This window comes from Podarcis cretensis (assembly GCF_951804945.1).
Source record: "Podarcis cretensis genome assembly, chromosome: 3".
In the NCBI taxonomy this organism is placed as follows: Eukaryota; Metazoa; Chordata; class Lepidosauria; order Squamata; family Lacertidae; genus Podarcis; species Podarcis cretensis.
Genome location: NC_137172.1, coordinates 122,073,426 through 122,084,203, shown reverse-complemented (window position 1 = coordinate 122,084,203; position 10,778 = coordinate 122,073,426). Strand labels below are relative to the sequence as shown.

General features: G+C 43.0%; 1 long non-coding RNA gene across 1 annotated transcript; it reads right to left on the bottom strand.

Moving 5' to 3' along the window:
• Positions 1–4,059: 4,059 nt before the first annotated feature.
• On the bottom strand, positions 4,060–9,610 carry LOC307212790. Its single transcript, XR_013837219.1, has 3 exons — positions 9,455–9,610; positions 4,216–4,528; positions 4,060–4,182 (listed from the first exon to the last, which is right to left on the bottom strand). It is a non-coding gene; the product is annotated as an uncharacterized lncRNA (long non-coding RNA).
• Between the last annotated feature and the right edge of the window lie 1,168 nt (positions 9,611–10,778).

Sequence of the window (10,778 nt, the reverse complement as noted above, 5' to 3'; positions counted from 1 at the left end):
GCACCAGGCCTAAGAACCCGAGCATCTTATGGATGGCTAGTTTGCATAATAATATCAGCCTAGCAGACTAGTAAGACTGTAAGATAGCTGGGCACAATACTAATTTCAGCCTTGCATTTGGAGCATAGGTGCTATAGCATGCCTGACACATAATATACAAATATTCAAAGTGAGAGGTACTGATAAAGGGTGAAAATTTCCTCCCAACAATTATGGCAGACAATATTCTAACCACACCTTTTCTTAACTTTTAAAATCTCATTTCATTTCTGTGCTGAACCACAAGCACACCGTGATTTATTTATTTTTAAATCCGTTTCTTTCGAAAGTGCAAGCGAGCGGAGGAAAAACAATGAAATAATTAATGAGCAAGTGTTCAGACTTTTCCTCTTTCGTCCTTTTGCTTAGGATAGCTACAATTGCTTTGGTGCAGTCAGATGCCAGCCACATTTGCTTTTTGTCACAGAGAGTGGCATTGTGGGATTATAAGAGTAAATACAGTGCTATACGAGGCTCCATGCGGAGCCATGGCGATAGACCTCCTTCCTTACAGCTAACTGGAAGAGCAGCGCCTCAGCAGCACAAAAGGGCTTCCTTTCCCCTCCCCGTCATGGGAAGGGAGTCTCCCAGACATAATTAAATTCTAGCAGTTGATGTAGGAAAGCAATGGTATGTTAGAAAGCAGCAGTTGTTCACTACAGTCACTACAGAGCACTGCCCGTTCAGCCATCTCTCTCCATCACCCCCGTGAATTCTCTGACCTTCTCCTCTTCTCTTTCCCTGCTGGCGTGAAACCTTTGGGGGATCAACAAAAGGCAACAGTGTTGTTATCGGTTCAATAGCCAGAGGACAAAATAGGAGGTTTCCCTTAATCACCCAGGGTACAGATTCACTGAAAAATTTATCTCTGACCACAAGCCAGGGCTGGCAGCCTCCCATGTGGGAGAAACACTTCACTAATTTAAATTTGTCAGACCAAAGCATCCTGTGGCTTTTATAGCTGGGGAGGAGAAATTAATGATTTCCCCCCTTTGTCTCTCTCTCCCTCTAAGCAGGCAAATATATATGAGAAAGAAGAGTCCTTAAAAACCTTTCGCACTTTATCCATTGCAGCCGAGGACATAGCAGCTGAAAAGTCTGAATGCTTGGAAATAGTGCTTGTTTGTTTGCAGTTCATTTTTAAATAACAATTCAAAAGCGAAAGTCAAGACTAAATGCTCAAGATATCATTGAATAATTTTAGAACCTGCATTTCCCCACTTTCCTGCCCCCTTTGCTTCTGGCTTTTTCTAGATCCCTTACCTAGCAACTGGCTTTTAATTGGCTTTAAAATTTTATAGCTGTAAGCAGACCTGATGCCAAGCTTTAAAGCAGCTCAAAGAAGTGCTGTCCTATAGGACCAGGCTTGGAGACTGCACTTGTGATTCTCACATCCCACTGACACTGATGCTATACCACTGACCTCAGACAAGGAGGTAGATGTGTGTGCAGAACCCAAAATGAGGGGTCTGCAACACAGCTGTGATTTGGGTGGAACATCATCAAAACATGGAGAAGAGCTCCTAGGACTTCTGCTGCTGTTTATTAGTCACCTTCCATATCATATCCCATGGCAATGTGCAAAGTATATTATAAAACAGCTACAAAATTAGCAGAAGATGTGTTTAAAAACAACACAGTATGGAAACTTACGGCGGACACCAACTGGAAAAGCTTGTTGGAACAAAAATAACTTCAGTTATTTCTGGAAAGTACTGATATCTCAACTGGTGGACTGAAGGAGAGAACAGGGACAGCTAAAAGGAACTGAGATCTCCCACCTGGGGACACATGTAACTTTGTGGAAGAGACGAGTGTGGCCTGCCTGCTAGTCCACCATGCGCAAGGATCCAGAAGGTGATCCAGTACAAAACTGAATTATTTTATGGTGCCAGCAGCAGTTATCCTTACTGGACAAACTTGTGATTGGTGCTGCCAAAGCAAACACCAAGGACCTTTTATTTTTTGATACTATTGCAGGATACAGGAGCATTTTTTCTGGGGCTCATTACCATATGGCAAACTCACACCTGTAAGGGCTAAGTGGGCATGGATACCTGCATCAGTGTGCATCTGTCATCATTCTTATTGGATTGGGCCAAGTGGGGTTTTTCCCCTGGAGCCCTGATCCACAGGGGCACATTTTTTTATTTGCCCCTCTCTTCCAGTTCACTGGCCTGCGTAAAGGATGATTTCTAAACAGGTGCAAATCACAGGAAAATGTAGCAAATTTAAATACGTAGGACACATACGTGGCACATATAGGAAAAATCATTATGAGATTCTGCCTTGCTTTCGAAGAGTGATTAAAATATTAAGCTAAATAATTGATGCAATTTTCTTTGATGTAGCAATAGTTTTCTCTTTCTGCGCACATTCTCCTACCTCACAGGGGTATTTTAAGGGTTTATTAGTTAACATTTGTAAAAAGGTTTCCAGATGAAAAGGCTTGTATAAACCCTACTGTAAGTATTATTATTACGTTTATTGAATGGATGTGATATAGTTTCTCTGCATTCCACTATTATGTCTCCTTTGTAAAAAAATTTTTTTAAAGCAATTAAAAGCACACTTGTTTCGATAATGTGTCAAAACAGGATGATTTTAGATTGAAATGTGATTCAAATCTTAGAGTTTATCCCTTCTTCCTCAGTTAATCATTTCTAGTTTTGAAAGGAGTTTTGCCTCAGTTGAAGTATTTTATTTCATCATTGTGTCCATTATTTTTTAAGAGAATGCACGAGAAACTCCAACACACACATTATATTTTTCATTTGAAAAAAGATACTAGAAAAGAACAGCTCATAATAAACCATGTGGTCTTCTGTCAATTTTCCTTCCATGCTGATTATAGACTTCTAATGCTGTATTGCTTTTAAGCGTGAAAATTCCATTTCTGCATTGCAATGGGCTTTATAATATAATGTGAAGAAAGAGAGAAAGGGCCTTGATTATTTAAAAGGAGAAAGACTAAAGTAATCAAGTGTATCTTATAGAAGGAAAGAAAAACATAAACACTCTCAGATTATATTGTACTTAAAGTGCCAGGACTTTAAATTTTTATTTTAAGTAACAAATAAAATAGCAAAACATTTTCTCTTGTCATAAAAGCTGACTTTGATCCCCAGTACAGCCATTGAGTGGAAAATTGAACCACACTATAATTGCTTTCCCTCTGACTGATAAAGTGGTGTAACAAATTTTGTGTTTGAATGATAAAATCAGCAATTGGCCCCTAGTGTTTCCTTCTGCCATTTCTCCAAGGACACCAAAGTCCCATCTGGCCTCGGGGCAAGAGCAAAGGCTGCAGAACTGTAAATCTACTCTCCAAGTTGTTGTTGTTGAGTTCCTGCCTTGGTTTTCTTAAAAAATAGAAACCTATTTCTTTCTTTCTTTTTAAAAACATGACTAATGTAAATAACTTCTGGCTGAGATGCGACTGAACATAGGGAGGCAAAGAAGAGGGGGAAAACAGCTCTCCTTGTACAGAACTCAATGGTTGTCACATAGACAACACAGACCCACTGTAAAAATAAATTACTCTGGAGTAAAATATTGTTATGAAACAAGAGGACAGGGGTTTCACCCATAAGGATAAGAAATGCTGTAACCCTTTGTCAGGGGGAAAGGCAGGAACTAGCATGTTTGCTTTCAGGCGAAGAGCAAAAATTACGTTTTAAATTGATTTGTGGCTCAGTCTCATGAAGTACTGAGCAATACTGCCTTCATTCAGAGCATCCTCTACACGCAAATTCATAAACCCAATACTGGGTAGCTCAGAGTGGCCTAGGTCTGCCCTCAGTTTTTATCGTCACAGCAACCTTGTGAGAGAACTTAGGCTGGCGACTGGGTCAAGATTAAACAGTGAACTTCATGGCTGAGTGGGGCTTTGAACCCAAGTCTCTCCAGAAGTCAAACATACCCTTCACTGCACCACACTATCTACTTGGGGGAAAGTGGTTCTGTTAGGACCTTTGAGTGGGCTGTTTTGAGTGGATGGGTTCTAATGGTTTAAACAGCAACAAAATGTCATTGGACAGTGTCGTTCTGGAGCAAGCTGTGATCCTGCATTCATTCTGCTGCACCACCTGAAACATAGATTGCTCGAGCATAACTGATATAAGCTGCCTACTGCATGAGCAGCTTGTGCACAAGGATTTGCACAACTGCTGAAACAATCATACGTAGTACAAAGGAAAGGCAGAAGGTTTACCCAACTAGGGTCAGAAGCAGGAAAATGAGAACACACAGTTGCTGAGAGCTATTCCATTTGCATCTGACTTCTAATTAAGCACAAATGCTTCTTAATAGATTAGGCTACTCTACTTAGTACATTCGATTTAATTCACAATTGCCACACACCTGGTGAAATGCTCCTGTTCCACCACTGAATTAACCAAAATTTGATTTTGTCTCCATTCCTTCCTTCTTTTTCTTCTTATTCCAATTCTAGGCATCTGGCAATGCTTGGGCCCATTTTAAAGATTTCCTGCAAGAACAATAAAAGTGGGATAAACTGCTGCTCCGTCACTGTGGGGGCATTTATTTATTTATCAAATGTGCACCCCTCCCTTCCTCATTCGGCTTTGTTACTTGTTCCTCAATGGTACTGCATTATTGCTGTCTCAAGTGGCACACTTCCACTATAGTGGGACAAAAAATAAACCAGAATATTTGTGGTATAAAAAGTTGCAGGATATCTGCAGGGAGTTATGGGGTATGCACAAACTGGAAATTAAATAGTATGTCTACCCTGAAACTTTTGCAGGCACAAACAGTCTTGAAAGTGAGATTGTGTATAACCACCCCAATATAATCATGAGAAATTTGATGTCTGGAGGTGCCTTAAGTGCAAAACAAAGTACAATGGTGCAAAATCCCAAACACCCCACATTGATGGGATCTGAGCTGCTAGTAACTGACCAGGCAAAGTATATTAGGTTCAAAGTGAATAACTCTATGGAAATGTCAAGCAGGGGAGTATTCCACAGAACTCAGATTCCAAACTGGATTCAACTGATTTGATCCAGGTAGATCATGCTCTGGATCAGATCCAGTTTAGTCCGTTTCAGAATTTGCAGTTCTGCGTATCCCATTACAAAGTGGTCTGAGGGTTGCAGTGCTGCCTCCATCCATTTTTTAAAAAATGATTTCCTTTTTCGCAAAACTCCAGAAAAAGTCATCAAGCTGCCAAGAGCCTGGAGTGGCTAGTGCATAACTATTCTTGCCTCTGCATGCTTTGAACAGAACAAGTCCCCCTGGGTGCCACAGGACTTGATGAAGTTCTGTGGATAAAATTATGCATGGAAAAAGTGCACAGAGAAAAGTTCTTCTCCCTCTTTCATAGTACTAAAACCTGGGGTTACCCAATGAAAGTAAATGTGGGAAAAGACAGATAAAAGGAAGTAGTTCTTCACACAGTACATAGTTTTAACTAGGGGATTCATTTCTACAAGACATGATGATGACTGCCAACTTACATGACTTTTTACAGGGGATCAGGCAAGTTCAAGGAGGACAAGCCTATGAATGGCTACCAGCCAGGATGGCTGTATATCAGGTCTGGGGAACCTCTTTTCAGACCACTCCCTTCTGAACAACCTTCATGCCAGCGGTGGGAAGGGCCAGAGGCAAAGGTCTAGCTTCTGTATGCACCCACACATCCCTCTCGATCCTGCACCCAGGCAAGTGAGAGGCATTAGCAGAGTTCAAGGGCAAGAAGACTCAGTGGGAGAGACAGGGTGGCGTGAGGGATGGCCAGTGGAATGTGAGGTGTGAGGAGAGGGGCTGTGGCTGAGAAGGAGCTGTAACAACAACAACAACAACAACAACAACAACAACAACAACAACAACAACAACAATATATTATTTGTACCCCGCCCATCTGGCTGGGTTTCTCTAATCACTCTGGGCGGCTTCCAACAAAGGTTAAAAGTACATTAAAATGTCACACATTAACAACAACCCTAAACAGGGCTGCCTTCATATGTCTTCTAAATGTCAGGTATGGCCATACAAAAAGTCTTGGATTTCTTACACACATGTATACTGTTCTACAGGAATCAGAGGCAGGCTGCCTTTGAACACCAGTTTCTGGGGAATGACAGTGGGAGAGGACTGTTGCCCCCACGTCCAGTTTGATCGGCACCTGGTTGCCCACAGTGAGAAGGAGGAAGCTGGACTATGCAGGCCTTTCTGTTCCTCCAGGGCTTTTCTTATGGGGGTGGGTAAAATGCCTAAATTATCAGGCTACAAGGCAATGTGGAAGAAAAGGGTTGGCAGGGAGAGCACAGGCAACGAATGAGCTGCATGCTATACAGAAGGCTCTGGTGAGACATCAGCTCTGAGGAAGACCCAATGTTATATCCAGTCACTGACACAGACCCAGGTACCAATCAGAAAGTCATGGTATTTCCTAGAGCAGATCAGGGAGGAAGGTCACACAGTGCTGGACACAGGCCCATGGACCAGCAACCTGACCATCTGAGAAGAAAGCCAGAATCCCTTGAGGAACCAGCCCAGCTGCCCAAGACCCCCCACACACCCCAGAAGCACAGAATGCCCAAAGTGTGCTAAATTATGGCCCCTTCGCAAGAAAGGGCAGGGCTTGGTTCAGATGGCAAAGCCTTCCCAGTACATAAAGGTTCAGTCAAGCTCTGATAATTTTTGAAGCAAACCTTGACACCATATGTAGTCATGCAAACTCTCTGGCTGATAAAGGCTCTCACCTTTACCAGCTCCCTTACCTTTCCAGGAGGATGCTTGCCACAGCCTGTTCATTTTCAGTCTATCAGTAGTGGACCTCATGTCCACTGCCAAGGGCCTCTTGTATCCAACAACAGACAGACTAGTTATAATATCTATAGGGTATCAATATCTTGTAGGTGGTTCATTTCAAAAGAAGTAAAGTGTGATTTCATTTTGCCTGATGACAAGGTAAGGTATCTCATTGTTTAAAGCTGACTACTTTTCACTTCTCAATCATATCTCCCAACTGGCATCACTGCCCTCCTGCTAGTGGCGCGGGACGCCAGGGCGCCAAGTTTTGGAGGGCGCCAGACAAGAGTCCAAGGAACACCGAACGAGCGCGCTGAGTGAGTGAGGGTGTGTGCGCCGCTCCTGTTGAGTGTTGGTTCGGTTTTTCCCCCTTTTAGCCTGCAGGTGCCAAATTCTGCAGGATGCAGCGGGAGCAGCACACATGCCCTTGCTTGCTCGGCTTGGTGGCACAAAGCAGCCAGCTGAGTGGGGAGGCGCCCTGTCCAGGCTCCACCTCTTCCCTGCCGGAGGAGGAGCCGCCCTGCAGCCACTGCCCGCTTCCTCCAGCCCTAAAAAAGGTCGACAACTCTGGGAAAGGGGATCTTTGCACCACGCCACCAGATATGATTAAGACGGCCCTGCTGGCATTACTGCTGCTTACCAAGATGGTGTTGGAGCAGTAATGAGGGCAGGGCTGCATATGCGCAAGGATTTGGTTGCAAAGGTGTGCCCAGCATAGTCCCTGACCTTGCTGTTGTCCTGATCTATACCTCAGTCCCATCCAGGGAAGAAGCAATGCTACTATCAGGCTCTGTGACTCCTGCCAACACAAGCACCACTGCAATGTGGTTATATGCCCACACTTCAAATCACACTTCAAAACGACCTTGACAGATTAGGGAACTGGGCCAAAACAAACAAGATGAATTTTAACAGGGAGAAATGTAAAGTATTGCACTTGGGGGGGGGGGAATGAGAGGCACAAATACAAGATGGGTGACACCTGGCTTGAGAGCAGTACATGTGAAAAGGATCTCGGAGTCTTGGTTGACCACAAACTTGACATGAGCCAACAGTGTGACGCAGCAGCTAAAAAAGCCAATGCAATTCTGGGCTGCATCAATAAGAGTATAGCATCTAGATCAAGGGAAGTAATAGTGCCACTGTATTCTGCTCTGTCTGGTCAGACCTCACCTGAAGTACTGTGTCCAGTTCTGGGCACCACAGTTCAAGAAGGACACTGACAAACTGGAACGTGTCCAGAGGAGGGCAACCAAAATGGTCAAAGGCCTGGAAACGATGCCTTATGAGGAACGGCTAAGGGAGCTGGGCATGTTTAGCCTGGAGAAGAGGAGGTTAAGGGGTGATATGATAGCCATGTTCAAATATATAAAAGGATGTCACATAGAGGAGGGAGAAAGGTTGTTTTCTGCTGCTCCAGAGAAGCGGACACGGAGCAATGGCTCCAAACTACAAGAAAGAAGATTCCACCTAAACATTAGGAAGAACTTCCTGACAGTAAGAGCTGTTCGACAGTGGAATTTGCTGCCCAGGAGTGTGGTGGAGTCTCCTTCTTTGGAGGTCTTTAAGCAGAGGCTTGACAACCATATGTCAGGAGTGCTCTGATGGTGTTTCCTGCTTGGCAGGGGGTTGGACTCAATGGCCCTTGTGGTCTCTTCCAACTCTATGATTCTATGATTCTATGAATTATTCCTGAAGTGGCATATAAAGAAAGTGCTTTTTTGCTTTTTAAAAATGAGGTGCCAGTACTCAAATATTGGTAGAATTGCCAAAGATCCCAGCACAAAATGGCTGCCATGGGCCCCAAGAAGAAGAATAAAGTTTATCAAAACTATATGTATTGGTTGATGCTGAAACTCATATATTGTGTATTTATACTAGAAGGGTGAAGTATAAATGCTATAACAAAGAAAAAATAAACATCAAGCTGACAGAGCTGTTGCTGTGTCACAACTCTAAAGTTACCAAGCACAAAATTTCTTGATTTGATGACGAAACTTACGCTGCACATATTCCTGCCCGCCCCCGCCAAGTCTCGTCACATGATCTTTCAACATGTGGGTGAGTGGGGGTCCAGTGAACCTCTCTTAATAAGCAATTAGCATTAATCTTAATTGATCAGTGCACTTACACAAATCCCAACATGGGGTACTTCATCTCAAATGCCACACCTTTATCTCAGCTGACAATGCGGGATTCATTGTGTGTGTGTTGTGTTTAGACAATCTCAGCGCCTCCTATCAAGTCATTGGGGTCTTTCACTTGTATATTCTTTTCAGCTAACACAATTCAATAGAATCAGCAACTTTATAGAACAGGCTTCTACAAAAACACGCTGGAGAATTTTAGGTATTGATTAAGTAATATTAATATATCTTTTGCCGCTAGTCAACTATCCTTTCTTCAGAACATCCCATTGGGGACCTCTTCCATCTCTCTCCCTTATTCAAGCAGAATGCTAATACAATAAACTTTGGCATTATCACCTGACCTGCTCTCTCTCTCTCTTTCTCTCTCTCTCCCCTTTTCCGATTTGTTTAAAACATACTTATTTACTCATATACAATTTTCCTTCTCGCATTCCTCCAAATATAATCCCTTCACGTTCCTCCAGCCCTCACGTGTCTTCTCAGCTCACTGTTGATGCAATGACTGATGGTTGCCAGTGCTGCCTTCCTTGACCTCATCAACATCAGAAAAGGGTTTTCAAATCTCAGTCATCTCTGACAGCCTTTGAGAAGAGAAATGAGACAGTCTCTCTGACACAAAGGCTTCTGGCCTGGGGTAAAAAATTCCTTTTGAAACAGAAAAAAAAAATCTGAACACTCCACAGACCACACTGCTTCACATTCATCTCACAATGCAACCCATCCATCCCTGCTCCATATTAGCTTTCAGAGACTGTAGTTTTTTCTGTCTGTTGCGGGCCTGACACTATTTCTACGGTACCTTTGTTGGTGCACTTGGCAGATAGCTGTGTAAATCTGAAAGGCAGTTGGCTTTACAATTATAGGCTCAAGATGAAAAATTAGGCTTACTTTATTTTAAAGTGTCTATAGACACAGTTTAGTCAATTTATTATACTTGTACATGCAGTGAAGAGCTTAAGGAACAAAAAAACCCCTCTATCTATCTATCTATCTATCTATCTATCTATCTATTTTTATATCTGTACCAGGGATTTGTATGCAAGTTGTATGCAAATTGTGATCCAAGCCCAACATAATATTTATTTATTCATCTGAGGTTTAGCGCTTTAATATTTTTACTAGAGCAGTCAAGTACAACATTTTCCTGTTGCCTAGAATGGACATACAGGGGGATGTGGCTCCAGACAAGGAGGACATCCTGTCATACCTGCTCTGGATCCTCCTCAACTGTGTGTGACCAGGCAGGTGGCCAGGACCCGAGCTGACCAGGTAAAAGGGCTGGCTACGCAACCATCTTCCTCTTTTGGACCTTCACTTCTGGATCCCTACTGCTCCTGGCTCTTAGCCAGCACATGGCACATCCTCACAGAGGATGGAGGCCACAAGTAGAAAGTCTGAGACCTAACTCAGACTTCTTTTCTCTACAAATGTAACTGTAACCACAAAATAATGCCTGCCTTCAGATTACTCTTGTGAACTGAATGTGAGTAAAACTTTACTGTTATTTTTCAAGAAGACTGTGTTGCGTCATTCTTATTTTAAGAGGGAAATAAAGGGGAAATAAGAGGGAAATAAAGAGGGACGCGAGTGGTGCACGCACATGGATATACTTCTCTTCAAACAGCTGATCAAATGGGATGTAAATAACAATGAAAGCCTTGAGACTATAAAGACAGAAATACTTCTGCACCCACATGTCCAGTTCTAAGCACAACGTTTGGGTCTGGACCTGCTGATTAGGATGTCAGTTTAGGAAGTGGGGCATGAGTGGCGCTGTGGTCTAAACCACTGAGCCTCTTGGGCTTGCCGATC